At 45.5% G+C, this 12471-nt stretch overlaps 1 protein-coding gene and 2 pseudogenes across 3 annotated transcripts in view; all 3 read left to right on the top strand.

Annotated features, from left to right (window-relative positions):
• Positions 1-12471, top strand: part of dab2ipb (DAB2 interacting protein b) — a 239474-nt gene that overhangs the window by 163330 nt on the left and 63673 nt on the right.
• Positions 5487-6614, top strand: LOC310781837 (GDP-mannose 4,6 dehydratase pseudogene; annotated as a pseudogene). The gene has a single exon. The product of its transcript is annotated as a GDP-mannose 4,6 dehydratase pseudogene (transcript).
• On the top strand, positions 9024-10151 carry LOC310780398 (GDP-mannose 4,6 dehydratase pseudogene; annotated as a pseudogene). Its single transcript has one exon. The product of its transcript is annotated as a GDP-mannose 4,6 dehydratase pseudogene (transcript).

Here is a 12471-nt window from a genome sequence, read left to right as displayed (position 1 = left end):
TACTGTCTCTCCCCTCTTTCTCTGGTGCACACTACTGTCTCTCCCCTCTTTCTCTGGTGCACACTACTGTCTCCCCTCTTTCTCTGGTGCACACTACTGTCTCTCCCCTCTTTCTCTGGTGCACACTACTGTCTCCCCTCTTTCTCTGGTGCACACTACTGTCTCTCCCCTCTTTCTCTGGTGCACACTACTGTCTCTGGTGCACACTACTGTCTCCCCTCTTTCTCTGGTGCACACTACTGTCTCTCCCCTCTTTCTCTGGTGCACACTACTGTCTCTCCCCTCTTTCTCTGGTGCACACTACTGTCTCTCCCCTCTTTCTCTGGTGCACACTACTGTCTCTCCCCTCTTTCTCTGGTGCACACTACTGTCTCTCCCCTCTTTCTCTGGTGCACACTACTGTCTCTCCCCTCTTTCTCTGGTGCACACTACTGTCTCTCCCCTCTTTCTCTGGTGCACACTACTGTCTCCCCTCTTTCTCTGGTGCACACTACTGTCTCTCCCCTCTTTCTCTGGTGCACACTACTGTCTCTCCCCTCTTTCTCTGGTGCACACTACTGTCTCCCCTCTTTCTCTGGTGCACACTACTGTCTCTCCCCTCTCCTCTTTCTCTGGTGCACACTACTGTCTCCCCTCTTTCTCTGGTGCACACTACTGTCTCTCCCCTCTTTCTCTGGTGCACACTACTGTCTCTCCCCTCTTTCTCTGGTGCACACTACTGTCTCTCCCCTCTTTCTCTGGTGCACACTACTGTCTCCCCTCTTTCTCTGGTGCACACTACTGTCTCTCCCCTCTTTCTCTGGTGCACACTACTGTCTCTCCCCTCTTTCTCTGGTGCACACTACTGTCTCCCCTCTTTCTCTGGTGCACACTACTGTCTCTCCCCTCTCCTCTTTCTCTGGTGCACACTACTGTCTCCCCTCTTTCTCTGGTGCACACTACTCTGTCTCCCCTCTCCTCTTTCTCTGGTGCACACTACTGTCTCCCCTCTTTCTCTGGTGCACACTACTGTCTCTCCCCTCTTTCTCTGGTGCACACTACTGTCTCTCCCCTCTTTCTCTGGTGCACACTACTGTCTCTCCCCTCTTTCTCTGGTGCACACTACTGTCTCCCCTCTTTCTCTGGTGCACACTACTGTCTCTCCCCTCTTTCTCTGGTGCACACTACTGTCTCTCCCCTCTTTCTCTGGTGCACACTACTGTCTCCCCTCTTTCTCTGGTGCACACTACTGTCTCTCCCCTCTCCTCTTTCTCTGGTGCACACTACTGTCTCCCCTCTTTCTCTGGTGCACACTACTGTCTCTCCCCTCTTTCTCTGGTGCACACTACTGTCTCTCCCCTCTTTCTCTGGTGCACACTACTGTCTCCCCTCTTTCTCTGGTGCACACTACTGTCTCTCCCCTCTTTCTCTGGTGCACACTACTGTCTCTCCCCTCTTTCTCTGGTGCACACTACTGTCTCTCCCCTCTTTCTCTGGTGCACACTACTGTCTCCCCTCTTTCTCTGGTGCACACTACTGTCTCTCCCCTCTCCTCTTTCTCTGGTGCACACTACTGTCTCCCCTCTTTCTCTGGTGCACACTACTGTCTCTCCCCTCTTTCTCTGGTGCACACTACTGTCTCTCCCCTCTTTCTCTGGTGCACACTACTGTCTCTCCCCTCTTTCTCTGGTGCACACTACTGTCTCCCCTCTTTCTCCTTCTCTCTGTGTCTTTGTCTTCCCTCGTCTCTTCTTTCACGCTCCATTGCGTGTGCCGAGGCCACTGCTCTCTGAGAGATGTCATTACTGTTGCTGTGTAGACGCCGGGATGCGTCGGTGAGCACGCCCTGCGTCACTGCACAGATGCTAATACACACAAGCACACGCGTGCACACACACACACACACAATCACAAGACACAGGTGATTGCAGGTCAGTTATTCGATTTTCTACATGAGGAAGTAGGCCTGGAATTGGATTAAAGGCTGCGCGGTCTGGCATAGCACAGCATTAGCTTAGACGTGTCCGCTACATTTTACAGCGTTAGGGTAGACGTGTACGCGACAGGTTACAGCGTTAGGGTAGACGTGTATGCTACAGGTTACAGCGTTAGGGTAGACGTGTACTCTACAGGTTACAGCGTTAGGGTAGACGTGTACGCTACAGGTTACAGCGTTAGGGTAGACGTGTACGCTACAGGTTACAGCGTTAGGGTAGACGTGTACGCTACAGGTTACAGCGTTAGGGTAGACGTGTACGCTACAGGTTACAGCGTTAGGGTAGACGTGTACGCTACAGGTTACAGCGTTAGGGTAGACGTGTATGCTACAGGTTACAGCGTTAGGGTAGACGTGTACGCTACAGGTTACAGCGTTAGGGTAGACGTGTACGCTACAGGTTACAGCGTTAGGGTAGACGTGTATGCTACAGGTTACAGCGTTAGGGTAGACGTGTACGCTACAGGTTACACCGTTAGGGTAGACGTGTACGCGACAGGTTACAGGGAGACAAAGATGAAAAGATCTATCATCTTGTTTCGACACTATATGGATTTGAGATACATTTTGAGGCCCGAAGTTCAATTCAGTAACAATCTCATTTGTGTCCCTGGAAATTAAGATCAACTTGATTCACTGTATGAGCCCCCTCTAGTTCCAATGTTTTCCAACTCTGCGTGTCCCAAGTCACTTATACTACTACAGTGTATATCCATCAATAAATAAAGCTAGTACTGTAGCAAGCAAACTTTAACTAGAGATCGTGACTTCCCAAACTCCACACAAACCACACATATAAACACAAAGTCGCGCCTTGTTAGCTCAATATAGACCTACCTTGCTCATCATCATTCACTTCCATCTGAACACGCTTGCGGGCTGGCAGTGGCACCTTCTTCCCTTTCGCCTGTTTGCAGGGTGACGCCTCTGAGCATGGAGAACGGGGTTATGGTGTGGAAGAGAGAAGACATGTTCGACAATTTCCTTGCGATTTGTTTCGGACAGTTTATGATACTTATACACTGACAGTGTGCATTTGCATCAGTGAAAATGAAGGGATGGTTTTGGTTAGTATCTAAGCACAGAAAAAAAAAGAAAAAAATCCTCCTAGAATCAGGAGTGTGTGGGTTCTAGGAGAGTGACATGAGCACCACAATATTTTATTCCATGAAGTGTATATGAACTGAAGCCATGACCAAAATAGTCAGACATTCTGCCATTGTGCTTCTTATGCATTGTATTAGAATTGAATTCAATTATTCCTTTTTGCTGGGGACACCGTGCATCCCCTTAAGGACCCCACTTTGAGAAGCACTGACATAGTATTTACAGAGATTTTCAATATTACCGTACTTTCCGCACTATAAGGCGCACCTGAATATAAGCCGCAGCAGCTAAATTGCATGTTTGTTACATATATAAGCCGCACCGGACTATAAGCCGCAGGTGTTTTAATGTCTTATCAGCGGAGACCGTTTTGAGTCCTTACCCTCATCGTCGTAACACAGCCAGTTCTCCATCTTTTGAAGCATGATGTTAGATTACAACGAGCTAGTTGTGTGGCTTAGCCTTCCAAAATGTTGCCGTTAATTTTTTAGAATGTAATACATAGAATTGGGAACGTTACATTCAATTTCATTCAGACTGTCTTTCTGGCTCAATCGGCGCCATTTTTCCCCCGGAGCGAGGGAGGGTGGGAGGAGGGAGGGTGTTTTACAGTAGTGGCTGAGAGAGCGTAGTGGCACAGTGCTCCAATCAGGTCGCGAGGCACATTTCTTGCAACATCATCCAATCAGGGTCTGTCTGTCTTGCTCTCGTTCTGTCTCTCGTACCAAAATCCATAGATTTAGGATGTCCCCTAGTGGCCGTTAGCTGTAAAAATCCATAGATAAGCCGCACCGTTATAAGCCGCAGGGCCGAAAAATGGGGAAAAAGCCGCGGCTTATAGTCCGAAATTTACGGTACTAAAGATATGGCTCCGACAATTGTAAGAAATTGTAATAGCAAGTCCCCTGTCACCTTTCCCCTGAAGTTGTGAGGGTCTTGAGCCTGGTGACGCGGGGTTTAGTGCTGACCTAGCAAGCAAACTTTAACTAGAGATCGTGACTTCCCAAACTCCACACAAACCACACATATAAACACAAAGTCGCGCCTTGTTAGCTCAATATAGACCTACCTTGCTCATCATCATTCACTTCCATCTGAACATGCTTGCGGGCTGGCAGTGGCACCTTCTTCCCTTTCGCCTGTTTGCAGGGTGACGCCTCTGAGCATGGAGAACGGGGTTAACCACATTAATACAATTTCCTTCAGTTTGTGATACTTATCATTCATCAGTGAAAATGAAAGGATGTAAGGGCCGCCGCCCCTGGGCCTTGGATCTAGCCAGCCTGTCATAGCTGTTTAAGCGTTATGACATCATCTTATGACATCATCAGTGATGTCATAGGTGTCTGCCACCACTTACTATATAGCTCTAGATAAATATTATATTTGAAACCGTACATAGAAATTAAATTATTGCAGCAGTGACCGCAGTAAAAATTATTCAAATTCATTAAGATAATACTGTAGGATTGATCTATGAAATAGTTCCTTGTGTGGGCAAGAGTGTGTTTAGTCTGACACCATAGATGTAAAGTTTACCTACCTTGCACATCATCATTCAGTTCCATCTGAACACACTTGCGGGCTGGCACTGGCACCTTCTTCATGTTTGCAAGTCTCTATATGAGGCATTAGCCGAGCAAGCATCATTTTGGTAAACAAACCGCTCACTGGGTGGCAACGGCAATGGAACCCTATGGAGACCAAGTGGCGCAAGGCTTAGTGTCTGACTCTAGCCGGCTAACTTTATTGACATTTTAAAAACTGCAAAAGTTCACACAACTTTAACACAACATGCATGTATTATACATCAAACTCTTGAGCTAATTCTGCTCTCACTCAGAATGTCGAAATATAAGCGATGTGATGTATAGCTTTTGAGATATTAACGTTTGTTTGGCACAACTCATGCTATTAACTTCCGCATTATAATAGCTGGGTTGTTTTCTAAAAATCACATTAAAAAAACGCATTTACGTTTCAAAAGTCATAAAAGTGATTCACGTTTGTGAAGATTATCCTGCTGAACCCAAATTACTCTCATAAACTTTTGTTAACCACAGACCTTATTTTATACATTTAAGTGAAATCCCCATTCTAAAAACCCATTGACTTTTCCCCGTAAGATCCAGGAAGTCCGGGACTTCTGCCTTCCGACTACAAAAATACGTCATCGCTGCGTTACTCTATAGTGATGTCATATATCTCTGATGATGTCATAATGTGTGTGGGGGGATTTCACACTCTGGCAAATGTGATGTCATCTGTGATGTCATCAGTGATGTCACTCGAGCAATTGCAATGTCATCGGTGATGATATCAGTGAGTGATGCTGCATATTCATCAGGAATCTGGTCAGTCAAGAGTATCGGTCTGTGTGCAGCAAAGATCCAGTCGTTAAGCCATGGCCCAGTGCACAGAGTCGTCCGAGAGCCTCGGGATGAACGGAGAGCTGAGAAGGCAGAGGAAGGTGGCTGTCATCACGGGCATCACCGGACAGGATGGATCCTACCTGGCCGAGTTCCTGCTAGAGAAAGGCTACGAGGTCCATGGCGTTGTGCGCCGTTCCATCTCCTTCAACACGGGTTGTATCGAACATCTGTACCAGAACCCCCAGACACACACCGAGGGCAACATGAAGCTGCATTATGGCGACCTGACGGAGAGCACGGGCCTGGTGAAGATCATCAACCAGGTCAAGCCTACAGAGATCTACAACCTGGGGGCTCAGAGTCACGTCAATATCTCTTTTGACTTGGCTGAGTACACAGTTAATGTGGATGGTGTAGGTACACTGCGTCTGTTGGAAGCCATAAAGACGTGTGGCCTGAGCAACAGTGTGCGTTTCTACCAGGCCTCCACCAGCGAAATGTACGGCAAAGTCAAGGAGAACCCTCAGACAGAAAGCACACCTTTCTACCCCCGCTCACCTTATGGTGCTGCTAAGCTCTATGCCCACTCGATCGTGGTGACCTACCGAGAGGCCTATAACATGTTTGCCTGCAATGGAATCCTCTTCAACCACGAGAGCCCGAGGAGAGGTTCAAACTTTGTGACTCGAAAGATCAGCCTTTCTGTAGCGAAGATTCTCCTGGGCCAAATGGAGAGCTTCAGCCTGGGCAACCTGGACTCCAAGAAAGACTGGGGCCACGCCAAGGACTACGTGGAGGCCATGTGGCTGATGCTGCAAAGGGAGGAGCCAGAGGATTTTGTCATAGCCACGGGGGAGGTGCACAGTGTGAGGGAGTATGTGGAGAAGGCCTTTCAGCATGTGGGCAAGACCATTGTGTGGGAGGGCAAGGATGAGAAGGAGGTCGGCCGCTGCCAGGAGACAGGGGTGGTGCACGTGAAGGTGGACCCCAAATACTTCCGTCCCACTGAAGTGGACTACCTACAGGGTGACAGCACTAAGGCACTTCAGAAGTTGGGCTGGAAGCCAAAGGTGACTTTTGAGGAGCTGGTGAAACAGATGGTGGATGCAGACATCCAGCTGATGAAGAAAAATCCAAATGCCTAACGCCAAATCTGTCCATGCAACGTAAGCACTCCAGCTCTGCAGTCAACGGTGGAAGAAATAGCCCTCTACTTTTATCGCACACACACGCGCTCACACCTGCACACATATTCACTCCACTTGTCCCACACAAAGGACCACAATGGAAACAAGCCCTTGGGCTTTATTGTGTTTTATTCCTTTTGATCAATATTTTTGTTGTATTGTCTTGCACAATTCTGCTCTTATTGAATCAATAAAGTTATCAATCAATCAATTTTAGTCACCTTGCTTTTATATGTCCTTGTACTTTGTTATGGTGAGGGAGATTAGGCCTAACCATTCCATGCCTTTGTGTCTTTGTGTCATTTTAGATAGTCTAATATTGATTTTATTTTACTGTCAGATTGCAATTATGCCCTTCCATTAGTCATCATGTCATAATATATAGGTTATAAGCTTTAATGGTTTATTTATAGCTCTTTGTGTTCATTGGATTATGGATTGAATGCATTTGACCTGGATGTCAAGTTGCAATTTGTTCTCTCAAACAATGAAGTGACAGCATATACAAATAAATATTAGTTTGAGATTAAATCATTTGTTGAAAAATAAAATACATTTATTTTCAGCAGACATTTAAATCAACATGCAAACATAGCCTAATAAAAAACACGATTAATACATTAATACAATTTCCTTCAGTTTGTGATACTTATCATTCATCAGTGAAAATGAAGGGATGTAAGGGCCGCCGCCCCTGGGCCTTGGATCTAGCCAGCCTGTCATAGCTGTTTAAGCGTTATGACATCATCTTATGACATCATCAGTGATGTCATAGGTGTCTGCCACCACTTACTATATAGCTCTAGATAAATATTATATTTGAAACCGTACATAGAAATTAAATTATTGCAGCAGTGACCGCAGTAAAAATTATTCAAATTCATTAAGATAATACTGTAGGATTGATCTATGAAATAGTTCCTTGTGTGGGCAAGAGTGTGTTTAGTCTGACACCATAGATGTAAAGTTTACCTACCTTGCACATCATCATTCAGTTCCATCTGAACACACTTGCGGGCTGGCACTGGCACCTTCTTCATGTTTGCAAGTCTCTATATGAGGCATTAGCCGAGCAAGCATCATTTTGGTAAACAAACCGCTCACTGGGTGGCAACGGCAATGGAACCCTATGGAGACCAAGTGGCGCAAGGCTTAAGCTTAATTTATACTTATTAGAACGTGTCGCTCAGCACATGGTCGCAGACGAAAAATAAAGTGTCGCTCATGTTGCTGCATTTATGCTTCTCTCCACGGCGCAACGGTCACGTGACGCTAGAGACAGAGGGAGGCAGAGAACTAGTGCAGTGCAGACAGGCAAGAGAGGGAATGCTGTCAGTGAACCCACGTCGCCGCATACTGTATAACGACACACAACCACACAATCACTTCCTCTCTCTCTGGGAAGTTGGTCACGGTGTTCTTTGTGATTTTCACGAAGTCATACATCAAGGACAGGCTGATAAAAATACCGGGGACACGCTCATTAATTTCATTTCAGCGAAAACTAAAACAAGGAAGTCGCGCGTGCCCGTCTATATAGCCAATCAGACTTGCGCGACATTATGTGACGTAGTCAGCGACACTAGACATTTCACCAGGTAGCAGACGCTGCTCGCAGACACTTGAAAGTGTCGATTCAAGTCCTCATTTCTGTCGGCGACCATTTCAAAAGTGTCGGCAGACGAAGCATAAATTGGGCTTTAGTGTCTGACTCTAGCCGGCTAACTTTATTGACATTTTAAAAACTGCAAAAGTTCACACAACTTTAACACAACATGCATGTATTATACATCAAACTCTTGAGGTAATTCTGCTCTCACTCAGAATGTCGAAATATAAGCGATGTGATGTATAGCTTTTGAGATATTAACGTTTGTTTGGCACAACTCATGCTATTAACTTCCGCATTATAATAGCTGGGTTTTCTAAAAATCACATTAAAAAAACGCATTTACGTTTCAAAAGTCATAAAAGTGATTCACGTTTGTGAAGATTATCCTGCTGAACCCAAATTACTCTCATAAACTTTTGTTAACCACAGACCTTATTTTATACATTTAAGTGAAATCCCCATTCTAAAAACCCATTGACTTTTCCCCGTAAGATCCAGGAAGTCCGGGACTTCTGCCTTCCGACTACAAAAATACGTCATCGCTGCGTTACTCTATAGTGATGTCATATATCTCTGATGATGTCATAATGTGTGTGGGGGGATTTCACACTCTGGCAAATGTGATGTCATCTGTGATGTCATCAGTGATGTCACTCGAGCAATTGCAATGTCATCGGTGATGATATCAGTGAGTGATGCTGCATATTCATCAGGAATCTGGTCAGTCAAGAGTATCGGTCTGTGTGCAGCAAAGATCCAGTCGTTAAGCCATGGCCCAGTGCACAGAGTCGTCCGAGAGCCTCGGGATGAACGGAGAGCTGAGAAGGCAGAGGAAGGTGGCTGTCATCACGGGCATCACCGGACAGGATGGATCCTACCTGGCCGAGTTCCTGCTAGAGAAAGGCTACGAGGTCCATGGCGTTGTGCGCCGTTCCATCTCCTTCAACACGGGTTGTATCGAACATCTGTACCAGAACCCCCAGACACACACCGAGGGCAACATGAAGCTGCATTATGGCGACCTGACGGAGAGCACGGGCCTGGTGAAGATCATCAACCAGGTCAAGCCTACAGAGATCTACAACCTGGGGGCTCAGAGTCACGTCAATATCTCTTTTGACTTGGCTGAGTACACAGTTAATGTGGATGGTGTAGGTACACTGCGTCTGTTGGAAGCCATAAAGACGTGTGGCCTGAGCAACAGTGTGCGTTTCTACCAGGCCTCCACCAGCGAAATGTACGGCAAAGTCAAGGAGAACCCTCAGACAGAAAGCACACCTTTCTACCCCCGCTCACCTTATGGTGCTGCTAAGCTCTATGCCCACTCGATCGTGGTGACCTACCGAGAGGCCTATAACATGTTTGCCTGCAATGGAATCCTCTTCAACCACGAGAGCCCGAGGAGAGGTTCAAACTTTGTGACTCGAAAGATCAGCCTTTCTGTAGCGAAGATTCTCCTGGGCCAAATGGAGAGCTTCAGCCTGGGCAACCTGGACTCCAAGAAAGACTGGGGCCACGCCAAGGACTACGTGGAGGCCATGTGGCTGATGCTGCAAAGGGAGGAGCCAGAGGATTTTGTCATAGCCACGGGGGAGGTGCACAGTGTGAGGGAGTATGTGGAGAAGGCCTTTCAGCATGTGGGCAAGACCATTGTGTGGGAGGGCAAGGATGAGAAGGAGGTCGGCCGCTGCCAGGAGACAGGGGTGGTGCACGTGAAGGTGGACCCCAAATACTTCCGTCCCACTGAAGTGGACTACCTACAGGGTGACAGCACTAAGGCACTTCAGAAGTTGGGCTGGAAGCCAAAGGTGACTTTTGAGGAGCTGGTGAAACAGATGGTGGATGCAGACATCCAGCTGATGAAGAAAAATCCAAATGCCTAACGCCAAATCTGTCCATGCAACGTAAGCACTCCAGCTCTGCAGTCAACGGTGGAAGAAATAGCCCTCTACTTTTATCGCACACACACGCGCTCACACCTGCACACATATTCACTCCACTTGTCCCACACAAAGGACCACAATGGAAACAAGCCCTTGGGCTTTATTGTGTTTTATTCCTTTTGATCAATATTTTTGTTGTATTGTCTTGCACAATTCTGCTCTTATTGAATCAATAAAGTTATCAATCAATCAATTTTAGTCACCTTGCTTTTATATGTCCTTGTACTTTGTTATGGTGAGGGAGATTAGGCCTAACCATTCCATGCCTTTGTGTCTTTGTGTCATTTTAGATAGTCTAATATTGATTTTATTTTACTGTCAGATTGCAATTATGCCCTTCCATTAGTCATCATGTCATAATATATAGGTTATAAGCTTTAATGGTTTATTTATAGCTCTTTGTGTTCATTGGATTATGGATTGAATGCATTTGACCTGGATGTCAAGTTGCAATTTGTTCTCTCAAACAATGAAGTGACAGCATATACAAATAAATATTAGTTTGAGATTAAATCATTTGTTGAAAAATAAAATACATTTATTTTCAGCAGACATTTAAATCAACATGCAAACATAGCCTAATAAAAAACACGATTAATACATTAATACAATTTCCTTCAGTTTGTGATACTTATCATTCATCAGTGAAAATGAAGGGATGTAAGGGCCGCCGCCCCTGGGCCTTGGATCTAGCCAGCCTGTCATAGCTGTTTAAGCGTTATGACATCATCTTATGACATCATCAGTGATGTCATAGGTGTCTGCCACCACTTACTATATAGCTCTAGATAAATATTATATTTGAAACCGTACATAGAAATTAAATTATTGCAGCAGTGACCGCAGTAAAAATTATTCAAATTCATTAAGATAATACTGTAGGATTGATCTATGAAATAGTTCCTTGTGTGGGCAAGAGTGTGTTTAGTCTGACACCATAGATGTAAAGTTTACCTACCTTGCACATCATCATTCAGTTCCATCTGAACACACTTGCGGGCTGGCACTGGCACCTTCTTCATGTTTGCAAGTCTCTATATGAGGCATTAGCCGAGCAAGCATCATTTTGGTAAACAAACCGCTCACTGGGTGGCAACGGCAATGGAACCCTATGGAGACCAAGTGGCGCAAGGCTTAAGCTTAATTTATACTTATTAGAACGTGTCGCTCAGCACATGGTCGCAGACGAAAAATAAAGTGTCGCTCATGTTGCTGCATTTATGCTTCTCTCCACGGCGCAACGGTCACGTGACGCTAGAGACAGAGGGAGGCAGAGAACTAGTGCAGTGCAGACAGGCAAGAGAGGGAATGCTGTCAGTGAACCCACGTCGCCGCATACTGTATAACGACACACAACCACACAATCACTTCCTCTCTCTCTGGGAAGTTGGTCACGGTGTTCTTTGTGATTTTCACGAAGTCATACATCAAGGACAGGCTGATAAAAATACCGGGGACACGCTCATTAATTTCATTTCAGCGAAAACTAAAACAAGGAAGTCGCGCGTGCCCGTCTATATAGCCAATCAGACTTGCGCGACATTATGTGACGTAGTCAGCGACACTAGACATTTCACCAGGTAGCAGACGCTGCTCGCAGACACTTGAAAGTGTCGATTCAAGTCCTCATTTCTGTCGGCGACCATTTCAAAAGTGTCGGCAGACGAAGCATAAATTGGGCTTTAGTGTCTGACTCTAGCCGGCTAACTTTATTGACATTTTAAAAACTGCAAAAGTTCACACAACTTTAACACAACATGCATGTATTATACATCAAACTCTTGAGGTAATTCTGCTCTCACTCAGAATGTCGAAATATAAGCGATGTGATGTATAGCTTTTGAGATATTAACGTTTGTTTGGCACAACTCATGCTATTAACTTCCGCATTATAATAGCTGGGTTTTCTAAAAATCACATTAAAAAAACGCATTTACGTTTCAAAAGTCATAAAAGTGATTCACGTTTGTGAAGATTATCCTGCTGAACCCAAATTACTCTCATAAACTTTTGTTAACCACAGACCTTATTTTATACATTTAAGTGAAATCCCCATTCTAAAAACCCATTGACTTTTCCCCGTAAGATCCAGGAAGTCCGGGACTTCTGCCTTCCGACTACAAAAATACGTCATCGCTGCGTTACTCTATAGTGATGTCATATATCTCTGATGATGTCATAATGTGTGTGGGGGGATTTCACACTCTGGCAAATGTGATGTCATCTGTGATGTCATCAGTGATGTCACTCGAGCAATTGCAATGTCATCGGTGAT

This window comes from Poromitra crassiceps (genome assembly GCF_964638095.1).
Source record: "Poromitra crassiceps genome assembly, chromosome: 8".
In the NCBI taxonomy this organism is placed as follows: Eukaryota; Metazoa; Chordata; class Actinopteri; order Beryciformes; family Melamphaidae; genus Poromitra; species Poromitra crassiceps.
Note: the sequence above shows the minus strand (reverse complement) of the source record. Positions and strands in the feature narration are given on the sequence as shown.